Genomic DNA, 18,512 nt, shown 5'->3' with positions numbered 1-18,512 from the left:
TCTCCAACCATGGCAACTTTAAGCCTTGGCGGACTTGCCATGGTTGGAGACCCCCGATCTAGTCCAACACCCTCCCTGAGCAGGAGACCCTATCATTCCAGACAAGTGGCTGTCCAGTCTCTTCTTGAAAACCTCCAGTGAACAGAGCTGAAGAAGCTTCTTGGATGAGAAATGAAAAGTCTTCAAAGAAAAACCAGAAAGTCCAGTTGCCTCTTTGAAAAAGCACCTTTGGGACAACCATGACCTGGATGGCTGAGAATCGCCATAGACCTCCAGTGATGGAGCACCCACAACTTTTGAAGGCAAGCCATTCCCCTGGTTGATTATTTTCACCTTTAGGAAATTTCTCCGTAGATCTAGGCTGCTTCTCTGCTTGATTAGTTTCCTCCATTGGTTCTTGTCTTGCCTTCTGGTGCTTTGGTAATTAGTTTGCCTCCCTCATCTTTGTTAGCAACCTTTAGTTTTTGTCTTCCGTGTCCAATGCAAGTAATGGCAAGCCTCTTTCCCAGGCCTCCAGGGAGAAGGGTCTAAAGCTAGTTTCGATAATGCTAAAATGTCAGTGACATGACATCAAGATACAAGGGATCAGGGGTCTGGCTGACAGCAGCATCTTCGTATCCTGATGCAATGGTTGCCCTCTTTTTATGGTTGTCATGGCATCTGTCAAACTTTCATCCTTTGGAAGAAAGTGATAGGTTCTCGCTCTGCACTTTCATACCCGCTTTGTGATATCACAAAGAAGTAGGTTTTTTTCTTTTTTTATTATGCTATTATAAATCTTAATACATCACATTGTTTCAGTGCAGTGATATTTCTGTTAATATGATTAAAGATTATTGACATTCTATTATTTAGATAGCTTAGAGTACAGTACTGAAAATAAAGAAGAGAAAAAAGCATTCTATCAATATTAAAGACAATTTAAGATGTCCATGTTACAAGAATAAAATTGGTTTTTTTTGTTTGAAGTTGAGTATAACGCTGAGAAATGAACCACTACTTCTAAGTATTCTATTTATTAATCAAATTTGTATGGCTGTCTATCTCACAAAAGTGATTCTGCAGGTTCTATTACCTACTATATATATTCTTATGAAACAGTCTCAAGTTGAAATTTCTATTAACATTCAATGACATATTATTTTTGAAAGAACTGTTCCTAATTGGTTCTGAATTTAAAACAAGATAATGTAAAATGATTTCTCAGTATACAGTGCAAAAACTTTCATGTCTTATAAATATACATTTCAAGATATTTACAGTGATATATATTTGTAAACCATTAACTTTCAACTACAGACCTTTTTATAATGTTTATATCTTACCATATCTGAGTTAAGAAGTAGGCGTCATTTTTTTGACTGATGAAAACTCCTGGACTCAAGTGACGAATACCAAGGTACCAGTGTATTTGCAAGAAAGGTAATTGTGGGTGTACTTTGGTTCCTGATTGACAAATGTACACATTTTCGTAAATTAATATTTAACCCTCAACATTTCTAATCTTGGCCATAGCCACCACAATTGAAAATGTGTTTTTCACTGCAGTTATTCCAGCAGAGTCTAATTTATTTTTAGTGACAGATTATAAATTCCAGCTTCACCAGAATCATATACCATCTACCAATGTTATTTGTAAGCCCAAATCTTATTACAAACCCCTTCCTTAATAACTTTTATTTCCTTTTTCAAAGAAATTTTAATTTGCCTAGTGGCAAGATCTTACACTCTAGTAAAAATGTAAAAGCAGCATATTTGTCAATGCATTGATAATATTGAATTAATTGAAATGGATGGACAAAATCAAGTAGGTGTATAAGAAACTTGTGACTGTTTCCTTGAATCAACTCTTCTCTGCTATGTTCTCCTCTACCCTGAAAAACAGGGTAGTGAAACCTCAACTATCTCTTTTAGAAATTTGGAAGTAATAAGTACCTTAAACTCGGAATAAACCCTACCTAAAATATTCTGTTAAAATAGCTAGCTAGTGAGCAATTTGGAATAGTAGTGAAGGTGTTGGTCTAGAAATAAGGAGATTTCTAGTCCTGCCTTAGACATGAAAACTAACTGGATGACTTGGGTCCAGTCATTCTCTCTCAGCCCAATTTACCTCACAGTGTTGTTGTGAGAAGATAGGAGGTGCAGGATGAGGGTTCAGGATGAGGGTGAAGGTTCGTTCTCCGAGCTTGTGGGTTGGTTTCTGAACGTTTCATTACCAAGCTAGAAAATATCTTCAGCGGAGTTATGGTTAGGGACACTGACATCCCCTAAACTCCGCTGAAGATGTTACCTAGCCTGGAAGCCAACCCACAAACTTGGAAAATGAACCTTCATCCTCAGTATTAGCTATATTCATTGCTTTGAGTTACTTATAAAATAATAAAGGAGAGATAGAAATCAAATAAACAAACTTGGCGGTCCTTCTGGATTCCCAGCTACTACTCAAAGACCAGGTGGCAGCTGTGGCTCAGAGGGCCTTTGCAGTTTTATCGTGTCCGCTAATTGCACCCTTTTCCTTGATCAAAAGGCCTTTTAGAGAGCAATCATTTCATGATTAGATTATTGCAATATGTTGTACAGGGGTCTGTCCTTGAAGACCACCCAGAAGCCATAGAAGCTTCAGAATGTAGTGATACACACAGTAACATATACCTCATGATGTACCCAGGTTTCAGGACAGTGGCCCTCTTTTCTGTGGTTTTGAAAGCTTGGCTTTGGTCCCAGGAAGTTGATATTTACTATTTGTTTGACCCCAGTTGCGTTTTGTGGTTTGATTACTTTAGTCTATCTATGTGATTTAATGTTTTTAGCCATGTTTATGTTTTTCCTAGTTACGTTTGCCATCCGGAGTCCATTGGAGTTTTGTGGCCAATAAATGTAAATAAATAAATCTGTCTTACAGAATTGTTTGGGACTAAACAAACAACTACTGAGTGTTGCTCAGTAAAGCTAAAAAACGATGCTAAAAATATGGAATGTGCTGTGGTGTGAACATGGCACCTGTGTGTAATCCTTTAAAGCAGCTATATATTTTCCCAGGATCACAGAACTGCTTTAGAAAGATGCATAGATATATTACTTTTGTACCCCGGAATAGGCCTAAGTATGTTGAGGGAATCTGGTCACAGCAAAGCTGTATTGCTCAGAATGTGTCACACAATGACCAGGTCTACCTATTTGTAAGCTTAATAGAAGTATGCCTTTTTTGTAGCTCCCAGTTTAGTGGGAAAAGAGGGAGGAAGGCCCCTGGAAGCCTCTTGTGGTATTGGAGCAGATGCAGATTATACACAGCTATCTGGGGCTCTAAAGATCAACACAAACACTCCTGAATTAAGCATCTGTGCATCTGAAAAAAATATTGGTGCCTCTAATTATATTGGTCAATCCAGTAGTGGATTTTTTTTTTTTTACTACAGATTCTGTGGGCATGGCTTGGTGGGTGTAGCAGGAGAAGGATACTGTAAAATCTCCAGTCAGAGGTGGGATTTGCTGGTTCTCCGAACTACTCAAAATTTCTGCTACCAGTTCTCCGGAACTGGTCAGAACCTGCTGAATACCACCTCTGGGTCAATCCAATACATAAGTTTGGACTGATTTTTTTCCAACCACACAGAAGAAAATTTGACTAGATGTAGTGCTTCTGATATCGTAGTAAATTAGTTCAGAATGAAAATCCTCAGCAGAAGTTATATCTCATAAATATTCTGTTTATGTTTTGTTTTCTTCTGTTAAAGAAGGAAACAGCTTCATGTCCAAAAGGCCTTAGATAGCAGCAAAACTAGAACCCATGATGGCTAAAATTAGTCCTTAGAACTCATTTCTTAGAATTTTTTGAAAGAAGTAGATGCCTATTGTCAAAATAATCTCAGTTGGGATTCTTTTTTATTTAACAGTACACAAGAGGAGGATTTAACAGCTGACTAAACATTATACTATATTAATTTTTCTCCATGTTAATGTTTTAAAGTTTTATACATTCTTCCCAATAAATTATCATCCAAATCTGAAAAAAGATTTGAAGCATAAAGAATGAGACTCAAGCAAGCAGAAAAAGTAACTTGTTCATTTAGGAAAAACATTTTGCTCTTTTCCTGAAAAGCCCAGCGGCTTCCTGTACCCATTTTAATATGACAATTATTATATATTATGTTTAAGAATATAGTACATGATCCCTTCCTTTGAACCAACTCAGCTCTTCTTTACTATATTCTGTCCTTGGAAAACAAATCACACAAATGCAATTCATACCTTTCTGACTTATGCATGTAGAAAAGATAATAAAGACTTCAAAATTCTCAAATTTTAATGAAGGTTTATCAAAACTATGTGAATGATTTGATGAAAGAAGCACCTCTCCGAATGCGCTCTTTAAAATTGCAAAGTGGCTGCATCCATTCCAAGATTGGGTGTGTACATAACCATGACATTATGGGAATTGATATAAACCAAGTAATTACAAAAACAATTATAGTATTCAGCCTAAGAAGAATTTATTCCCTAACAAATGTTTATTTTTCACATTTCTGAACCGCCCATCTCCCTTGAGGTTTTAGAAGAAGAGAAGCTGGATGTGTAGATCTTTAGAACAGATAAATAGAATATATGCTTTGTATGGAGGAAGACTAAGATCCATTTTCATATCCAAAGGGAAGTGGAAATGTTCTCTCTGAAATCCTAAAAAGGTTTCAATGCCAGCTAAGGCAGGCCAATATAGAGTGATAATATAAGGCAGTTCCTCATGTAGCTATTTTGCAGAATCTCTACTACATCAAGCATTGTACATGTTAGTAAGAATTTCATATACACCCTATATCCCTAATATACTGGCTTATTAGACACATAATTTTTTTCCTGTTTGATTTATCCATTCTGTGCAAGAAATCAATACACATGCAACAATTCAGATCAACTAACAAGAATTCTTCCTAAGGAAAATTGGATAGAGTATGTTTATCAGCTGGAAAACAAAACAAAATTAATTGTGATGATAGGCCAGAAACTGATGAGACTCGCAACCTCACTTGTTTGATCTTTGATACACGTGAATTTTGGGATTGTGATCATGCTTACAACAAGTCCCCTCGTAACCATATTGTGAGATAACTTTTAATATCTCAAAACATATTTAGCCACAATAAATGTATAGTATATCATGTTCTATGCAAAGAGTCTAGCGTAACCAATCAAGGATAATTGCCTAGCTATAATTTCCTCCTGCACATAAATTGTACTCTCCTGATTATACATGGATGCACACCCAAATAATTAATCTTGTATTATCAAGCTGATGATTCTCATTCAATGTATTATTAAAGAATATAAAAATAATAAGCAAAATATATAACCAATTAGAAATGTTAAAATAATGTTTTCAGCCACCTGCCCTTCAAATTTGAGGCCTGTAGTTGACCTGAGTAACATTTCAAGTAAATTTCACAGATACTAAGCCATATTGGAATTCTTGGCTAGGTCAAAATCAAAGAAACGAAGTAGTTAAATCAAAATACTAGGCAGGTTCTACAATAAATCATTTCAGATCCTTAGTCTTGTTTGGTTTATACCAGGGCTCATCTACCATTTAATTGCAATATATGTATTATAATTATAATTCATTAACAGTTTCATTTTTTAGAGTTTATCCTGCTCTTTTAAAAAGGGCAATTCCAAGTTTCGGTATATTCAGAACAACGCCAAACAAAACAAACAGAAACAGCCAAGATCTTTGTTATAATTTGCTTTCCAATGACAGTGACAATTACCATGAATTTTGGCATGCTGGGTGAGGCAGGTATAAGTTGTAATCAAAGTCCAAGATAGTTGGATGGTACCAGGATGTGGAAAGATTCCAAGGATGAATTCCAAGAATGGAATGAATGAAGTCTTCCTGTAGGATCTTGTGGGTTTCGTTTAAGACATTACGTGGCTCAATAAAATGTTACCTGCAAACTCTATAGAGATTAGATTGAAAGATGAAGAACTATGTGTCAGAATGATCAAACAAGTAGCAACTCCAAATCTCAACAAACAAATGCTCTGTCTTACATATTGGCAAAAAAAATTCAGAAAATAAAATACAAGTTGGACAGGCATGACCTTGTAGATGACCCCCCACTCTGTCAAGAATCTTGGAGTACTCATCTGTAATGATTTAAGTGCTAGAGCTCACTGTAACAACATAGCCAAAAAAGCATTAAGAGTTGTAAACCTAATCCTGCATAGCTTTTTTTCCGGTAATATTGTACGACTAACTAAAGCATACAAAACATTTGATAGACCAATTCAACTTCAACCACAACAATACATGAGTACATAGTAGATACAAACTCAAGGTAAACTGCACCAAACTTGATTGCAGGAAATACGACTTCAGCAACAGGGTTATCAATGCCTGGAATACTCTACCTGACGCTGTGGTTTCTTCCCCAAACCCCCAAAACTTTAACCTTAGATTGTCTACTGTTGACCTCACCCCATTCCTAAGAGGTCTTTAAGGGGCGTGTATAAGCACACCAACGTGTCTACCATCCCTGTCCTAATGCTCCCTTTTATTCTTATCCATTTCATGTATTAATAATCATGTTTATAATATCTGTTATCTAATACACGCTCGACAAATAAATAAAATAAAAATAAGTAAAATAAGACTGGTAACTTCTGTACTGTGCGAGAACTCAACAAAGTACCAGGTTTAATTAATGCACAGGGAAGAAAACAGTAGGAGATAATTGCAAATTAAGTATCCACAAAAAAAGTTGCAACGTCAGCAAAATAAGGCTTTTTAGGAGAGAGAAAAGATTATCATCTGTTCGGGTGTTCATGTGGCTCTGAGTCATGTCTATTTCCCATTCAGTTGCTGCTGTGGGATCATCTTCGCATTTATCAAATAATGAAAAGATCATCACATTTTGTTTCCTGTGACTCTGAATGAAGATCAAGTCCAATAAACAAACATAGAGTTGGGTGTATATATTCTGGAAGAGTCTGAATGTTCACATAGCAAAATTCGCAGGAATCATTGAACCATGAAAGAGGAATGTATCTACTTGTAGGGTTTACCTTATACTTTTCTTCCAAGAAATCAAGGCAGGGTAGAATATAATTCTCGTTTTTGTCTTTTCAACAGATTGAGGAAAGAGATTACACTGAAAATAAAAGAGGTCCAAGTTAACCTAATGAGCCATATATCTGAATAGGAACACAAGACTTCACTCTTAAACTGATCATTAAATTTTACAGACAAGACCTATCCTTATAATGCCACCAGTTAAATAGGACTGGATTTTTTAAAAAAATCATAGAAACTTCAAACATCTCGCTATATATTTCATAACATAAATAGGAGGGGAGGAAAGTGATGCCCTATTTCCTGAATTCTACTCCATGTTGTTTATGTAAATGAAACCAACAACAGTATAATTGCTATTTTCTCCAAATTCTACAGACAGGAGTAGTTCATTCAACAGATATCCAAAATCATATCTGTTGTAAGCAATATAAGCCACTCAGAGTTATTGGGATGGGCAGCAATAGAAATTGAATAAATGAATGAATGAATAAATATCTCATTGAAAGGAAGTAGGTCACCCTAGCCTAAGATGCTGGAAACCGCTACCAGTCCCATGCTAAAGTCTTGTTCTTTAAGCCTTCCTAATTCCGCCAAGACCTTACGAAAGTCCCTTCTGTGGAAAACACCTCTCTACTAAATTCTCATTTCACACAGTTTACGTTTGCATGGTGCTCACCAAGAACCAAAATAAAGTGCAACAAATATCAGAAAGACTGTGTGAAAATTTATGTATCAGAGATAGATATTTTAAATAGAAAAACGGAATATACTGTAGGTAGGTATCTGAACTTTCGATCATTTGTTAGTGGCCATTCAAAGTTTTGACAATATTGAAAAAAGCACTTACGTTTGAACCTGTTCTCGCACTTATAACTGTCACCCCATCACAATTTGAGCACTTGGCAAACAGATCACAGATAAACTGGTTGCAGTGTTCTGCAGTCAATTACAACCTGCAAACTTTTTTTGCCAGTTTGGGCAAAATTGAGCTCAACCTGACTTATGACCACAACAATTTATAACAGAAATTCTGGTCCTAATTGTAATCCTAAATTGAGGACTATCAAACAACTGTGTAAGTAGTAAACTGGCAAAGCAGGAATCAATGGTTTCTGGGATAGAATGAGCTGTTTTGGTAAATATGTCAGCTACCTCCCAAGGTCATCCACCAACATGCTATCCATCATCTATTATTCTGGAAGAATGGTGTTTTTTTCAGTCTAGAACCTAGATATATAAAGTCTCTGAATCTGAATGCTGTTGAAACTTCCAACAGTCACTGAATGAACTGTTGTAAGTTGAAGACTACCTATACTGTAAAACGTCTGGCTGTGCATTTTGTGGTGGAATAGTTTACTTAAAATGTGTGTGGGATACTTGAGAGTAGGAACTTTGGGGAATGAGATAATGATAGCTTTCAATACAAGATAGCTAAGCGACTATCTTTCTAGACTCTCGATTCTCTTCAAACTTTGTCAGTAGCTGGGTCTTATTTATTGATCTGATTTGATGTGTAATAGCAATAGTACTTAGGCTTATATACCGCTTTACAGTGCTTCACAGCCCTCTCCAAGAGGTTTACAGAGTCAGCATATTGTCCCCAACAGTCTGGGTCCTCATTTCACCCACCTTGGAAGGATGGATGAGTCAACCTTGAGCCTGGTGGATTTGAACCGCGAAATAGCAGGCAGCTGGCTGCAGAAGAAGCTTGCAGTACTGCACTCTAACCACTGCACCACAGAGGCTCCTATATGCTTGATTCCCAAAAAGACAAAGGGAATGTGCTATGTAACATGGGGGAGGGGGAAGAATTCCTTTCTGATTTACTGAGAACCAGCCCTGACACCATTTGAGAAAGAGCAATAGTTTTGAAGAAAATGCATCTGTTTGAAGAAAATGCATCTGTCACAATATTTGCCTATTAAAACAGCAGCCCTAAAATGCTTATTATTTGCAACTCAGTCCCCAGGGGGACATTTTTGCTTTAGCCAATTCTACTGAAACTTGCAAAATTAACCTGGGAAACAGGCTGAGTGTTTAATCCATGTAGTACTTAATAGTACGGGTATCCAGGGGTGGGATTCAAATTTCTTAACAAGCAGTTCTGTGGGCATGGCCTAATTTGTAGGTGTGGCTTGGTGGTCATGTGACTGGCTGGGCATGGCTTCTATGTAAATATAAATATTTATGTAAATATTGAATTTTTTATTACAAAAAGAGCAACTTTTACCCAAAATCAGGCAAAGCAGGCAGGCAGATTGAGTTGCTCACAAAATCACAGATTCACTCAGAGATCTACCTTTCTACCATCGGCTACCTGAGTCTGCACTGAATAATAGAAGCTTCAGTCCTAAGGAAGGTTCGGCACTGCTTAAAAGTAGAGCCGAAGATCTAAAGATTAGCTAGAAAGCAAGGAGTCCAACGGTTTCCTGCTTTCTAGCTAATCTAAATCTCCCGGCACAGCAGAACAGCTGATGGTCGAGGAGGGAAAAAGGAAAAATAGCAACTTATCAGGCAAGTTGGATGACATGCATGCCAGATAAGAAGTGAGTGTGTGGGGAGGGGAGGAGCCAGCCAGTGGCGTGATTTGCTGGATCTCTGAACTGGGCAGAATCATAACAACCAGTTCTATAGAACTGGGCTGACCAGGTAGAATCCCACCCCTGCAGGTATCCTATAACTTACGACCACCATTGAGCCCCAATGTTGTGTTGCTAAGCAAGACAGTTGTTAAGTGACATGGTTATTAAGTGAATCTGGCTTCCCCGTCCACTTTGCTCATCAGAAGTTTGCAAAAGGTGATCATGTAACTCCGGGACCCTGAAACTGTCATAAATATGAGTCAGCAGCTGAATCACAAGACCATGGGGGGGTGCTGCAATGATCCTAAGTGTAAAAACTGGACATAAGTCACTTTTTTCCCCCGGTGCCGGTATAACTTTGAACTTGGTCACTAAATGAATTGTTGTAAGTCAAGGACTACCTGTACCTAACTCTAACTTAATCTATAGCAAAGCTGGTAGGAAATGGATTGGTCTGTATATGCCATATTTCTAGCCTGACTGCCAACCTGAGAGTCTGTTTAGTTGTTCTTCCTAAATTTCAGTGTATTTATGGTTTGGAAGCTACAACAGTTTCCAGTAACTGCTTCCCATAACTTGTTCTATCAGAATCTGTTCCCCTTTCCATGCCTGCACACATAAAACGAAACCCCAGAATGCAGAAGGTGAAGGCTTCATTCATTGAACACATACCCAACTGCTCTTTGGAGTACAGCTTTGATACGCTGTGCTAGTGATTTCCACTTGAAGGCAACATGTTCCTATGCACATAAGCCCAGAAAGACGGGGCCAAGTGTTGACTATGAATAACTGCTCCTAAAACCTGATAAAAGAAAATCACTAACATTATTTTCTGATTCAGTTACACAAAACAGGATACATTGATGTATTTCCCACCCACTCTGAAATGAATGGTTTTAAGTTGAGGGCTACCTGCCTACCTGCATATCCAAATGTGATTAAGAAATGAGAATCTGTCGGTTCTTACATCTCTGTTGGTTGCATGACAGCTGTGAACCCTGCGCCTCCTCACTGCTCAACTCCCAAGCAAACTACAAAAGCTTCTGTTTTTGTAATTAACTCAGGGGTAGCAGCCATCCAGAGATCATATGGGTTATTTCACATTCCTTTGTCTAGAGCAGGGGTCTCAAACTCGTGGCCTGCAGGCTGGATGCGTCACACACTGGCCATGCCCATGCCTATCCCCGGTTTAGTAAAGGGGAAAAAAGTTGTGATATGTCATATGATGACAACATGATACTGTGGGTTTGACACCCCTGGTCTAGAGCAAGTTTGGCACCCACCTTTGGCAGCAAAATACTAAGTTGTTTCAGAAATTACATTTGAGACCTGGGTGGGGAAAAACATGAGAAAGAAACTTAAGACAACTCCTACCTTGATTGAGGTAGATACTTGTTGATAAAGAGAGGGGCAGAGGTGGTCTTCAGCAGGTTCTGACCAGTTCTGGAGAACCAGTAGCAGAAAGTTTGAGTAGTTTGGAGAACCAGCAAATACCACCTCTGACTTGTCCCACCCCCATCTCTTCTGTGCTTCCCGAGCCCCAGCTTGATTGGCTGGGTCTTCTTTTATTACCCTGCACAGGAGAATGGAGCTGGAAAGCAGGTTAGTGGGGTGGGGAGGGACTGGGATTTTGCAGTAACCTTCCCCCAGGAGTGGGAAGGGAATGGAGATTTTACAGTATCCTAATCCTGTGAACCCACCAATTCACGCCCGTCAAGCTATGCCATGCCCACCAAGCCACGCCCACAGAAATGATAGTAAAAAAAAAAATTGAATCCCACCACTGGACAGGGGCTTTGATAAGCTTTCAAGATTCTGTTATAATGCCCTAACTATATTATATTCTAAGTATACTAATTTATATTTCCCAACCTTCCCTATCTCTAAGGACTGAAAATGTTACAGGTACCTACAAAGACTGAGCTTAAGCATTCTGCTAAACTGAGATAAGCTTAAGGTTTGTTGAATAAAGAATAATTAGCTGAGTTTACAACTGGCTTAAATCACTTGCAAGTCACAGCGATCATGTTAATAACCTTCAGAAAACTATTAAAAATTTGTCTGTTTCTCCAGTCCTTAGGGCAACGTGATAAAGTAGTTGAGCATGATGGATTGGGTTTTTGTTTATACAGTATGCTTGTTTTCAAGCTACTTATGATTTCTTATTTGCATTGTTTGTACTTTTTAATCATAAGCCAAGAGTTTTCAAGAGTTGGATGAGCTCTATATTATAAAAAATTTAAATATGCTTTATGCAAAAGCATAGTGTTTAGCAATATATCAAGCAAGGTGTCGCTTCAAAAAAAATCAAGATGTTCCTTAATAAATCTGCATTTACAATGCAATGAAGGAATAATGTGGAAAACTCATAGATACAAGTATACCACTTTTGTTGAATTTAAGGAGTATGAATGAGATATTTTATTGACTTCAGCAACAGCTTAGTCTGAATTCTTTCTTGTTAAAGCTTATTAGATTTAGAAATACCTACAGTAAAAAGTGCTCTGAAATTGATAAGAACTAATTCTACTAAACAAAAACATTGTGCAACTATTTAGTCTCTCCCTCCCTAATTTAGATATTTAAAACTCAGTAATGTTCAGAAAATATGAGACAGTACAGGTGGAAAATTCAAAAAATTCTGTATGGCAGGGTATTTAAAGAATAAGAAACTCTAGTACTGCAGAAATGTTTTCCCAGTTTCTTTCCAAAAAATGATAACTGGATAACTTCTGACAAAAGCTTATTTGGATCAATAATAACTCAAAATGGCCAATGGCTAACATTCTGTTCCTGAACAAGATGTTCAACAGAATGATAGACAATTTCTCTTGGATGACTTTCTGAATTCATGTCCCCTGGGCTTCAGGCCTGGTTTTGAGACAAGCATCGTCTTGGTTCCCTTATCAGAGGAAGGAAACCTTCAGATGTTTCAGCCTTCTATAAATCTTGACTTCTGATTTCAGAATTAAAATGAAGCAGGATAGACTAGCTGTTCTTGTTACGTTTTAATCTGAGGAGATATCAGCACATTATGTGAATCCTAGAGAGTATCGCGATGGTTTTGAAAGAGGAATGCAACAATGGTTTTAACTACATCAATGTAGCTGGGAAACATAGGATGAGTAAAAAGGAAACCCAAGACATCTTTGATGTAACTGAGAATTCTGCTCAGGCAGGCTTTCAGGATGTTGTTATGATTGACTGATTGATTATGTGTCATAATTTTTGACTCCTAACCACTACATAGATTTTTCTCAGTGAACTTTTCCTCCATATAACAATAGTCAAAACAATTCTTGTGACGTCTGTTTCCTAACCTAGTTTTCTTCAAAGGACAATGAATGTTTACTTTTGTAAATCATAACATTCTCAGGGAACCATACTCAGCAATTGGCCTTTCAATAGATGAAGAACATGCCTGATTTAATCAGTATTTATCAGTGTGTTGCCACCTGGTGGCCAGTTATAAGCCAGCAGGTTGGTTCAGATACAGGGAGTAGTTCAGACCAGAGGGGAATGCCAAAAAGGAATTTATTTAATAAATATTAAGGGAATTACTGAAAAAGAAACATTTACTAATTTATGTCCCTTCTTTCATTAGGATTTCCTTAAATAGCCCAGTAAAATATGGCCTTTTGGAGCAACTAATTATGTAGCACTCTTTCTTTCCTGAACTTTAATCCTGTGCTAAAGTTCAAAGTATCTGGTGTCACTTATTAATAGAATAAGAATAGAATAGAATAGAAAAGAAAAGAATAGAATAGAATAGAATAGAATAGAATAGAATTCTTTATTGGCCAAGTGTGATTGGACACACAAGGAATTTGTCTTCAGTGCATAAGCTCTCAATGTACATAAAAGCTAAAAGTGATAAATACATTCATCATAAGTCATAAGATACAACCCTTAGTGATAGTCATGGGATACTAAATAAGTAGTCAACATAAATCATATTAGGAAACTAAATAAAACAATATAATTGGTAAAGATACAAGGAACAAAGTTATAGTCATAAGTAGAAAAGGAGATGGGTAATAGGAAAGATGATAAGAATAAATGTAATACAACCTTTCTAGATAGTTTGACAGTGTTGTGGGAATTAGTTGTTTAGCAGGGTGATGGCATGAGGGAAAAAACTGTCCTTTTGTCGAGTTGTTCTGGTGTGCAATGCCCTATATCATTGTTCTGAGGGTAGAAGTTGAAACAATTTATGTCCAGGATGTGAGAGGTTTGTAGATATTTTCACAGCCCTCTTTTTGACTTGGGCAGTATACAGGTCGTCAGTGGAAGGCAGGTTGGATAGCAATTGTTTTTTCTGCAATTCTAATTATTCATTGAAGTCTCAATTAAAAACATTTTTACAGATAATCCTTGATGTGTTGCTATAAACATATGCTTTGGCATACATCATTATATGTAAATATAAAAAATATATATTTATTTTTTTTATAATACAGGTAGTCCTCAACTTTCAGTCACAATTGAGCCCAAAATTCATGTTGCCAAGTGAGACATGTTAAGTGAGTTTTGTCCCATTTTACGACTTTTCTTATCGTATTTGTTAAGCGAATCACTGCAGTTGTTGTCAATATGATTGTTAAGTGGCTCTGGCGGCCCCTTGTCAGAAGGTCATCAAAGGGATCACATGACTCCAGGACATGGCAATTATCATAAATATGAACCAGTTGCCAAGCATCTGCATTTTGTTTGTGTGACCATGGGAGGAATACTGCAATGGTTGCAAGTGTGAAAACCGGTCATAAGTCACTTTTTTTCAGTGCCGTTGTAACTTTGAAAGGTCATTAAATAAATGATTATAATTTGAGCACTAGGCTACCTGTAATTCAAAGGTAATAACAGCTAGAGATGGCCTGATAGTTTATCTTATCAGCGACATGGTCATTTCAGCCAGCAGACCCTCCGGGCAGGGATATTTTTAAGTGAGACGGGTAGGGCAATGTTTTTCAATCTTGGCAACGTTAAGATATGTGGGCTTCAATTCCCAGCATGCCGGGTGGGGAATTCGGAGTGGAAATCTGCCTATTTTAAAGCTGCCAAGGTTGAGGAACACCGCCCAATGACATTTCCTCAATAGCTTGGCAATCTAGCTAACAACCCTCTGCCAAAGATATACTGAATACAATATCGTCTCTAGGAGATCATATCAAGGGAGGGTGTTGTGACTTTTCTAGTAAAGTGAATTGGCTCCTTGCTAAGAATATTTTTATGGGAAGTGTTTCTTGTGTGAAACCCTGCTCCCCTCTCTCTAGGTATTAGAGTCAGATGCTCACGCTCTCTGCCTTTGTCGGCGTTCCAGAAAAACAAAGCCCAACTCCAAAACTCTGAGACATACTGTCAGCCTTCAAGAATCCTTCTTCTGCTTGTCTTTCTGTCTGCCATAGAAACGGGGGTGAGGGGGGGGAAGGGAAGATTAATTGGGCTATGTGGGGAAGGGGGAAGAGTGCTGGAGGCTTGAGAGGGTGAACTGTAAAACTTGGGAAAATTTTCTTGACTATGCTTACTTGCTTATTGCGCAGCTGCAGCTTCTTATCTATGCAGGCCGAGGTCAACCTCCATAGTGAGCCAGATGTCTGAAACACCGCCTGAAGGTGTCACCACATGACATTATGCACATCTCAGATTGGATGGCCAATTTGAACTATTGGCGGGAACATTGGCATAAATTTCTATATGTGATTTTCGCGCCTATTGCCTCAGATCTTGTATTCCTCTGATGCTACCATATCAATTTTCAGTAAAAGTCCTTTTCTCTAAAACAATGGAGTCTAAGGTTTTCTTTCTTGGATTTTGAATGGAGCCTCACCTGACACAGACATTTTCTCAAAGTTCCATTTTATTAGAGTTGTCATACTGGCACATCTGGAAAAAACTGAATCTGAGAGTTCTGGATTTTCCCTCAGTAACTGAAAAATCCATGCCCCTGTACCCCTCAGTCCATCATGTGACCCAATCACCATCCGTCCAAGCTTGAGACATCCTCTAACCACTCCTTGTCCAGGTGCAGGATGACATGACCTTGACTGTAAAGAAGAATGCTATTATGCGTAACTACATACACTCTAAAGAAATCCCCCCTCTGTGGTAGCGTGGAAGCTTCTGGTGCTAAAATGGTTTCCAAAGCTGACCGCCTTATCTCTATTGTTAGATGTAGGAATACAGATAAAACGCTCAAAGGTCAGAATGAGCTGGCTACTGGGAGGGTCTGTTAGTAATCTCATGTATCTGGCATGGCCCTCGGATGGAGTTTCTAACTTCTTCTGGGTTATTCCAGTTTACCTTTACATGGTTTTACTGTGCCAACCAGAAATGTCAAAAGTCTGGTCTAGAGTTGTGTTTCTCAATGGGTGTGTCTAAGGATCCTTGGGGGCAGTCTCCCAAGTCCCTCTCAGGGGTCTGAAAAATCAAAATTATTTGTCAGCCTATGTTGGAAAAAAACCCAAAGATTAAAATCCCACCAAACAATCATGAGAAGTCAGAGTGACAGCAAATGTGTCTTTAATTTCTAATACAGTAAATATCTTTAAATGTAACCTATTAAGAGATTTGCAAATGCTCCCTAAAATATCCAGTGATGTTCTCAATACATCTGCACAAGTTGTAACAACTGTAATTTCTAAATAGGAGAAGGAAGGGGGGTTATTTATCATAATTATTCCGGCAAAATCAACCTCCCTCTTGGTGCCTTATAGTAGTAATTAAATGCACTAAAAAAACCAAGATGCTCAAAATTAAAACAGTAAAATAAGAACTTAAAGCCAATTCTAGTTTGCGCTGCCAAAGTGAGCACAACATAAAACCACATATATGGATGAAATCAACCAACCCTAGGTGTTTGGGTAAACGTGATAAACTTTCTGGAATAATTTGAAGGCTCAGACTGTATGTCCCCACCCCAGTGTATAATGTATATGAAAATGACCTTGGGAGGAAGACCACAGCCTAGGCAACAAAATATACTTGGAATTTTGTAAGATTGCTGTGAGCCTTGCATGGTAGTCCAGACAAGAAGCACCCCCAGGTGAACTAATCCCACTTTAGTGTAAGATTACATTAACAGAATCTTGCAAAACTGAAAGTATTTTTCCCTTCTCCTTTTTGGTCTCCAGAAAATTAGGGAAAGTCCCTTCTGAAATTCTTCCCATGCTTTTCTCCCTCCAACATTTAGATCAAGTTAATGCAATCAGATTGGATTAGACTAGAATCGGTATTTGTGTTGGTTCTATCACCTCCTTTATCCTGGCACCTTCAACTTTTTGCAACGTATCCTTCCAGCATACCAGAGTCAAATATACTGCTGAACTTGAAGAGGTCAAGCATCCATGAACTTCTGAAATATACTGTTTTGAACAAGTTCAATCCAGTAATTGTAAGAGGAAATAAACTGGTACAGATGAATCTGTCCCTAGATTTCTGTTACCAAAATAGAGTAAAGAAATTGGTTTTTTTTAAAACCTGTAACCTACAGTGAAAATAAACAGCATGTCTGTGCATTAGCTACATGGTGTATTTGAAAAATGTTCTCTGTGGGAAGGTAACACCAGCAAGCTCAGTGAAAAGCCACTGCAGGGTTCTCCATCAGCCCTCAGTTTGATGGAGCATGTAATAGAGATCTGAGCAACAACTGTACTTTGCCACATGAGTCACTGCTAGAGAAATGCCATGCAGGCAAGAATAGTAATAAATCATTACCTTTTCTATAAAGAGTCTAAAAGATCTATATGGTCATTATAAAATTATCTGGAAGACTCGCAAGTGGGAACTGCTTCCTAATCAAGCAAGAATGCTTGCTGTAAGAATTATAAGATTAGATTAAATCCATGTTCAAAAGTAAAAACAAAACCTGTATTGATCAGGAAAAAAAAAAGGGGGGGAGAGACAATTCAACACACACTAGATTCTAGTGACTAGAAAATACCAGTGACAGTTTATATTTTAAAAAAGTGTTGAACTTTTCACATTTCCACAAATTCTTTGTCAAGTGAGATGATGGTGATTAGATTTTTATCCTGCCTTTATGTATGTGTGAATGTGTACAACACAAGATGATGAACAGACTTAGTATCTCTGCCTCTAATTATCCCCACAACAACAACTGTGAGGGGTGGGAGTGTGTGAATGGCCCAAAGTTACCCAACCAGCATTAATGCTAAGGAATATCTAAAATTCACAATTTCTTGGTTTCAAAGCCAGGACATTAATCCCTACACCGAATTGACTATAATTTATTTTTATGTTTAAATTTTAATGTTAGAAGTTAACATTCAGAAATGTAACATGCTAATCTTTAATCCTTTTTCTGCTAAGTCAGCGTCAATCGGTATTTAAAAAAAAAAACTTGAGTAAGACAAAAATGTAACAAAGAAAACAAATTAAGTTTACAAAGCAAATTAGAGGAATGAACAGTTACATTATTATTACAACTGAAAAAGCACCCTCAAGGCTGAAATTAAATGTACTTAATTGCTTGTGTAGAAATTGTAAGAGACTGGGTGGGGGGAGGGGAACGTTTAAAAGAATTTGTTTTGTTGTGAGATTGCTACAGCTTGACATTTCCAACCAGAACTGCAAACAAAAACTATGAAATGCTTCAAATAAGACTACGACAAACAAACCAATGCATAAATTTCTAGAAAGAACAATTGCATTATATTTGCTGATTTTGCCAAATTGGTCCATAGATGATAGAAAAGTCAGGTGCAATAAAGCAGAAAAATTATTTGCAGAATGATAAGGGTGGCAGATATCTGCTTGTGGAGATTTGGTTCAAAATCCAAATGAGTACTTCTGGAAAAAAAGGGAGCTTTTTAAGTAGCACACATATTTTACACGGAAAAGATCCC

At 37.6% G+C, this 18,512-nt stretch overlaps 1 long non-coding RNA gene across 2 annotated transcripts in view; it reads left to right on the top strand.

The window, feature by feature from the left end:
- The window catches only part of LOC148125772 (uncharacterized), a 53,243-nt gene extending 37,818 nt beyond the window's left edge, over nucleotides 1-15,425 (top strand). For both annotated transcript variants that reach the window (XR_015743429.1, XR_015743430.1), the window contains 2 exons: nucleotides 14,109-14,171; nucleotides 15,189-15,425. This is a non-coding gene — a long non-coding RNA (uncharacterized LOC148125772). The remainder of the gene's footprint in view (nucleotides 1-14,108; nucleotides 14,172-15,188) is intronic.
- Nucleotides 15,426-18,512: the final 3,087 nt, after the last annotated feature.

This window comes from Pseudonaja textilis, chromosome 4 (assembly GCF_049901715.1).
Source record: "Pseudonaja textilis isolate UNSWEBS1 chromosome 4, rPseTex1.2, whole genome shotgun sequence".
Classification (NCBI taxonomy): Eukaryota; Metazoa; Chordata; class Lepidosauria; order Squamata; family Elapidae; genus Pseudonaja; species Pseudonaja textilis.
The sequence above is the reverse complement of the archived record's forward strand: the minus strand, read 5'-3'. Positions and strand labels throughout refer to the sequence as shown.